Below are 7,521 nucleotides of genomic sequence, written 5' to 3' on the forward strand. Positions count from 1 at the left end.
CTAGGTCCCAGAGGTCCTGCCACATGGCTTGACCCCACAGTGGACGGTGTCCCACCAACCAGTTTTGGTGTTTCCATGTAGGCAGCCACAGCGTTAGGCCCCGGAACACCGCCCAGCTGTCAGTGCAAATAACTAGGGGCCCAGGCTCATGGCTGATCACCATCCACACAGCCCGTAATTCAGCCCACTGGCTACTCTGGCCCATCCCAGTATCAAACCAAATGGTGTCTGTTTTGGGCTGCACACCAATAGCCGTCCAAACAGCTGCAGCCCCTCGGCTAGAACCATCGGTAAACCAGGCATCCTCAGGTACTGGGGATTGTCCTTCTTTGTAGGGTGAGGGCTCCAAGTCCTCCCCTCTAGGCAGAGCACTTGGCTCAGCCTGGGCTACAAGCTCCACAGGCCCCAGGACCTGTTGTAGCTCTGTGCTCAAAGGGCTTGAACTAAGGGTGCTACGTTGCTCCAAGTAGGCACCCCACTTGGCGAGGGTGGTGGTCTGTACCACCCCTGTTTTGGGTCCCTGGGTCCACGTACGGACCCACCCCTGGACAGGATACGTTGTTCTAACCAACACGCGTGCCGTTCCTGTGATGGCTTCTGTGGCCACTAGGGCTGCATACACAGCAGCCAGCTGTTTCTCTATTAGAGAGTAGCGGACCTCCGCTCCTTTCCATAATTGGGACCAAAATCCCACTGGCAACCGGAGACGCTCCTGCCATTGCCAGAGGCCCCATCCGTACCCCTCTTGGGTTACTTGAACATCAAGTTCAAATGGGCGGCCTGGGTCCACTACTTGCAGAGCCTGTGCCTGCTGCACTGCCCGTTTCGTGGCAACGAAGCCTTGCTCTATAGCCTCTGTCCAATCCCATGAGGCCCCCTTTTTTAATCATATTGTACAAGGGCCTTGCCATTTGTGCTAAATGGGGTACAAATGCCCGCCAATATCCTAACAGACCCAAATACGTCTGCAGTTGGGAGACCTTGGTCGGCCGGGGAAAGGCTTGTATTTTGTCAATGATTGCCTCAGGTATAACCTTTGTCTTACCCGACCACACAACACCCAAAAACTTGACGGATAAGCCAGGGCCTTGGACTTTTTCCTCATTCACCGCCCAGCCGCGTGACTTCAGGTGGCGGAGAAGAGAGGGAGCTGCTTACTCTAAATCAGAAAGAGAATCTGAGGTTAACAGAATGTCATCAGCATAATGAAACAAGGCCACAGAGGATGGGTGATCCCACTGTGCCAAATCCTGGGCCACAAGCCCGTGGCAAATAGTGGGGCTGTGCAAGTATCCTTGCGGAAGTACTTGAAAAGTCCACTGACGCCCATCCCACGTAAAAGCAAACTGCTCTTGACACTCGGGTGCAATGTCAATGGAAAAAAAAAGCATTGGCCAAGTCCACTACATAGTGATATGTCCCTAGGCGGACAGTCAGACGATCCATTAAATCATGAATTGAAGGCACTGCAGCGTGCAAGGGTGGTGTCACCTTATTTAACTCCCTATAGTCCACAGTCATTCGCCAGGTCCCATCTGGCTTCTTGACAGGCCATACTGGGGAGTTAAAGGGACTGTGCGTTGGCCTCACAATATGTGCCTTTTCCAATTCCAATCTTGTACGACCAATCTCCTCCTTTCCTCCTTGCAGGCAATACTGTCACACTGTAACCACGCGCCAGGGCTGTGGCAATGCTTGAGGAGGGTGGTGAGCATGCCTGCGTGTCACCGCTTTCACCACCCGGATCCGGAGACGGAACTCTCCTACCGACGTCTGTAAGCTGAGGCCATGTAGCACGTCCACCCCTAGAATATACTCCGGAACGGGGGAGACATAAACCTTGTAGGTACGAGGAGGGAGCCTTCCTATACCCAGTGGTAAGGAAATGGCTTTCACAGTCACAGTTTTTCCCCCATAGCCATCAATGCAGACTGCTGGTCCGGGGAACAGTTCTGGGTTCCCATAAACGAGACTGCAGTCAGCACCAGTGTCAACTAGAGCCAAAACCCTCTGTACATTCGAAGGGGACCAATGTATGGACAGTTCCACGTGGGACCTCCGGTCCCTGCTCATCCCCTCTGACCGGGTACCTTGGCCCCACCCCTAATCAAGCTGAAAGGAGTCGGCCTCAAGCGGCTACATGAAGTCCTGGAGGGACACGGGTCGCGCTTTGCCAGACTCCTCCTTTATGTTTCTCCGGAATTGTTGTTCCGGACGCAACTGTTTCCAAAGTTCAAGCAGGAGTGCGTTGGGTTGCTGGTCTATTTTCTTCCTATCGACCCCTGCTGCCACGAGATCACGCCACATCTGTGCGCGTGTTACTCTCTGAGGCCCGCGACCTCGCCCCTTTACCTTTGGTTTGGGCTTCCAGGTCTCAACTGTGCGGACCTCCTGTCTTAACTTCCTTCGCCTCCGGCTTTCAACATCCCCTAGGGTGGCCATGGCAGTTGTAACTTCATGGATCCGTCGCCCTACATACGGTGTAAGAATAGCAACCAAGGATCCAAAAGCACTCGCAGGTGTAGTGTCCAAAACCAGATCTCTCATGCTGGCAGTAAAAAGCTCGTCATCTGGGCCCTGCATGTTGAGGTTAAAAATAGCATGTCTCATACCCATTTCACAGATTATTTGCGTAAGTTCTGTATATGACTGCCATTGACTCACAGTGTCTGGCAGCTCGCCAGCCTGTTCCCATATGGTGCGTACCGCAGCCGTGAGCCACGCCATTAGAGAATGGTTGCCCTGGTTGTTGGCCAACCTATGGCAGTTTTGTAACCTTTGTCACAGGGACGGATGCACTGTCACGAAGGCTAGCTTTTCCATCTCGCCTGGGGAGCAGAGAATGCTGTCTGCTCCCTCATCCCATAAACGTAACAGCCAAGCCGAGACTGGCTCTCCAGGGCGTTGTCTGTACCACCTCCCCAGCTCCTGCAACTCAGTGGGAGTGTATGGGGTGTAGGTAGTGAACTCAGTCACAGCTGGGTTGCCAGCAGCAACGCCCCCGGGGCCCAAAGGTTGCTCATGTTTTACCCTTTGCTTCAAGATTGGCCGGGCTTGGGGGTTGGGAGCTACATTGTCTCCACTTGCTTCCTCCGCCTCTGCCTCAGAGTCTCCACTGTGGGGCCCCTGTTCTAACAGGCGGACCCGGGCTTCCAGCGCTTCCAACCGGGACACCTGGTCAGGCACCCGGGCCACTTCATTAAGGACATTTTCCGTGTTGAGACTCAAGGCCTTGAGGAACATCCAGCCCACACGGCCGGCTGTAGCCTTCTCCTCCTCCGGCAATCGCTCAGCCAGAGCCTGCAGGGCCCTCTCCACGCTGGCTGGAGAGCCGTCCATGTCCTCCCACCCCTCCTTGGGGGTCCAACCCTTGAGAACAGTGGCCACCGGACACCACACACTGTGTGGGGGCCATACATCCTCCTGCCCAGAGTCAGACGCCATTCCTACCTGGTCGGAATCTTGCTCACCGTGCCAGGTGTCTGAGTGGGTGGAGGCCTCGATGTAAGATGTCCACAGCCCTCGGAGCCTACAGCAGCAGCCCACCAAAAAGCCGGTAATGCCTGCTATGGCCAACAGGGCGGCATGCCATCCGGAGGCTCGAGAGGACCACCAATTCACCGAGGGGTCACGTCTCTCCCAGGCAGACTGTGCTCCCCCTCTCTGGCGCGGCTCCTCATGGGCTTCCTGAGACTGCGTTTTCACACGCACAAACTGCTCTACCATCCCTCGGAGAGCCTTGGCCGGCGCCATACCCTGCTCGCTGTGCCATTTGTCGTGCGGGGAGGCCTGCAGGGTCTCTGGTCCCGCTTCCCACATAACGCAGGATATGGTGAGGCCAAAAAGGAACACCCACGGAGCCATAGGTAGGGGAGTCATACCACTACGGTCTCACTGGAGGCTGGGTTCACTGGATGTGCGACCTGCTGTCCGTTTTGCCTGCAACCCACCGACGACTCTCTTTCACTCTCCTCCACTCTCCTCGGCTCTCCTTCGTAGCCGCAGCAGTTATATTAGCGGCTAACTGGCTAACTGGCTACAGCTGACGGCCAATCAGCCACAGCTGACGGCCATCTACTACCCGAGCCAGCACTCCTCCACGTGAGGCCGAGAGCCTGTAAACTACTTTCTGGGGCTCTGTCCCCACAGAGACCCTGCTCGCTGCGCCATTTGTCATGTGGGAGACCCGGCGGGGTCTCTGCTCCCGCTCCCCAGACAAGAACGCAGGATATGGCGAGGCCAAAAAGGAACACCCACGGAGCCATAGGTAGGGGAGTCATACCACTATATTCTCTCTGGCGGCACTATACTCTCACTGGAGGCTGGATCCACACTGTCCGCAAACCGCCATCCACGCTTGCCAGCCCAGCCGCCATCTTCTTGCTAGCCTCCATTCTTCCTCTCTCTTCTCCCTGCTAGCACAGCCACAGCAGTTATATTGTGGCCAATGGCTCACTGGTTACAGCTGATGGCCAACTAGCCACAGCTGATGGCCATGCAATCACAGTTGGCCATTTACTACCTGAGCCAGCACCTGTCTATGTGAGGCCGAGAGCCTGGAAACTACTTTCTGAGGCTCTGCCCCCACAGGGGGGGAGCTGTAAAATTTCAGAATAAAGCGTATCGTTAGCCCCCTTTGTCCGTCGATCTTTAAACAACATCACATCTTAAGTACTCATACAGTGTTCATTTTCTAAGCTGCTGTTACAAATTACCACACACTTAATGCCTTAAAACAACACAAATGTTTTATCTTACATTTCTGTAGGTCAAAATTGGCAGTGGCTGGTGCTGATTCCATAAAGCACATTTTCTCAGTATAAATCCGGACTCAGGCCCAAAATCAACCAGAGAATAGAACTCACCATCTTCAGAGCGAATGCAAATATGTACCTGAAAAACATACATGTTCTCAGTGCCTGAAAAGACAGCAACAGTTAAGCAGCCTCTCCTACTGTCCTGTCATAGAGCAAGTTCAATTAGAATTGATGTGGGCTACAGCCCAAATCATCATTATGGTGATCACCTGTGCCATCGCACTTAGGCAAATTCCCTCAGAACACACATCACCTCAACCTGGAAGCACAAGCAGTATGGTAGTAGCTGCTGCTGACATAAATCAAGCTGCCTTAGAGCAGTTGCGACCTAAACCCTGAAGAGCCAGTATCGCAGCCACAACATACACCTTTCCCATGGTGGAGACTCCTTCACTCAGGAGACCACTGGTTGTATTACCTCTGCCCTCTTATCAGCGCACAGGTGGGCTAGACAGAGTAAGGCCAGAATGTTTTGTACTGTCCTTTCACCTTAAAAATGAAGGGATTCAGCTCCTCCCACTCCTTCAACCCCTGAATGGGCAGTGGGGGGTTGGGGGAGATTGGCTACCTCCATTTCACCTCCAGGTTCCTCAGCCAGATGGGCTCCATCCTCACTCTTGATTTGGATATGCCCAGCTTGAGTGCTTGCATGACAGCACTTGTGTAAGAAAAAAAGGCCATTCCAACTTAAGGTCACAGCAAAAAGTAAGGACATCAGCTGCAGAACCAGGCTGGCTCCCCTGAACCTTATAGAGCAAATGGCAGTAGGTGCGATGCACAGGACATGGGTCAGTGTGATCCCAGGACAGAAAGAACCACAACTCCCAAAACCCTCTGTGGGAGTCCAGCCTCATAAAGTGGTTTGGAGCAGAGGGCTGCAGTCAGTAGGAGGGGGCATGCTGAAGCCAGGACACTCAGCCTCTTCTGGCCCAGTCCTGCTCTGGCACTATAGGCTTTAAATGATATAGGGAATTAAAATAATTGACAGCAAAAACACAAAGACATGAGAAATACTAAGGCCCCTGCTTCTCGGAAATGGTAAAAGTTTTAAAGTACACTTTAATAATTTAACAATTTATAATAACATTAACATAAATGACAGTTTTATAAAAATTAGTTTTCCCAGAAAATTAACAAGGTGTAGAAATTTTACACTTTTTCGTAGGTAACAGAGAAACCTATTAAATGTCTGGTTTAATAGGAAATAGCTAGATTCTCATATTTGCCTCTGCATTCAATCTGTAGCTGTTGTCTTTGTGGAAGTATATAAAGGAAATCAGACTACACAAATGTATGTAATTGGAAAAGGACAGGGTATTTAAATATACTTATCAGATAATGGTAAATATTCCTTTCAGAGAGTACAAGCTGAACAAGCAATAACTGAATTGCACAGTACAGCCTAAAATCATACAACTATTGACCTTAAACAAAAAGTCCGCAAAATATTCTCCCAACAAAAAAAAAAACATTAAGGATAAAATAGAGATTTTCAATGCAGATCCAGCAACCATGCTATAGGGGAGCCATGGTGCAATGCCCCAGCAAGAAGTGTAGAAAGTTATTATTTTTTTTTATGGAAAAATGTTTGGAGGGCTTTTATAACCTAAAAGTTCTTCCTGTAGGGATTTGCCATCGATGTGGCAGCAAGAGCTCCCTTTGTGGACCCTCCCCATTCCAACCTGTTTGAGCTTGTTATTTAATTTATTAATTTATTAATTTTACACAGCTAATAGTTTTTACTCTATTACATTTAAATCCACTGGACTATCTTGCACTTTAAATCATTTTATCATGCATAATGTTTTGTCATGCATTGGTCATTTGGAAATTATGGGTTTACTGACTTAGGCACAACTTCAATGTTGCTACTTTTCATTGTGAAGAATCATAATAATTCGTATCACCATTAATCTTAAATATTGGGAGGCTGAAGTTCACAGTTGCAAATACGTTTTCTAAAATTCTATATTCCTTTTGAAAATGTTCCTTTTTAAAATTAAAATGTATTGGGGTGATAATGGTTAATAAAATTACATAGGTTTCAAATGTACAATTCTGTAATACATCATCTATATATCACGTTGTGTGTTCACCAACCAAAGTCAGTTCCCCTTCCATCACCATGTATTTGACCCCTTTTACACTCTTCTACTATCTCTCCTCCCCCCTTACCCTCTGGTAACCACTGAACTATGGTCTGTGTCTATGAGATTTTGTTTCTTTATTTTTTTATGAGGTCTGACAAAAATGTTCACAAACTCATCCTAGAAAAAGTGCTACATACCTCACTGCTGAATATCATCACTATGGTCACCTTCAATATACTCCCCCTGGGAAGCTATGCACTGACGCCAGCGCCTCACCCACCCTTCAAAGCAATTTTGGAACTCCTTCTGGAATGGCCATTAGAGCCGTCTGTCATTGTATTGGCTTTGATGTCCTGAATGTCATCAAAATGTCTTCCTTTCAATATTTCCTTTATCTTCAGGTAAAGAAAGAAGTCACTGGGGGCCAGATCAGCTGAGTAGAGAGGGTGTTCCAATACAGTTGTTTACTGGCTAAAAACGCCCTCACAGACAGTGCCAGGTGAGCTGGTGCATTGTCGTGATGCAAGAGCCATGAATTGTTGGCGAAAGTTCAGGTCATCTAACTTTTTCACGTAGCCTTTTCAGCACTTCCAAATAGTAAATTTGGTTAACTG

This window comes from Rhinolophus sinicus, chromosome 7, assembly GCF_057876585.1.
Source record: "Rhinolophus sinicus isolate RSI-liver-muscle chromosome 7, RSI-T2T, whole genome shotgun sequence".
In the NCBI taxonomy this organism is placed as follows: Eukaryota; Metazoa; Chordata; class Mammalia; order Chiroptera; family Rhinolophidae; genus Rhinolophus; species Rhinolophus sinicus.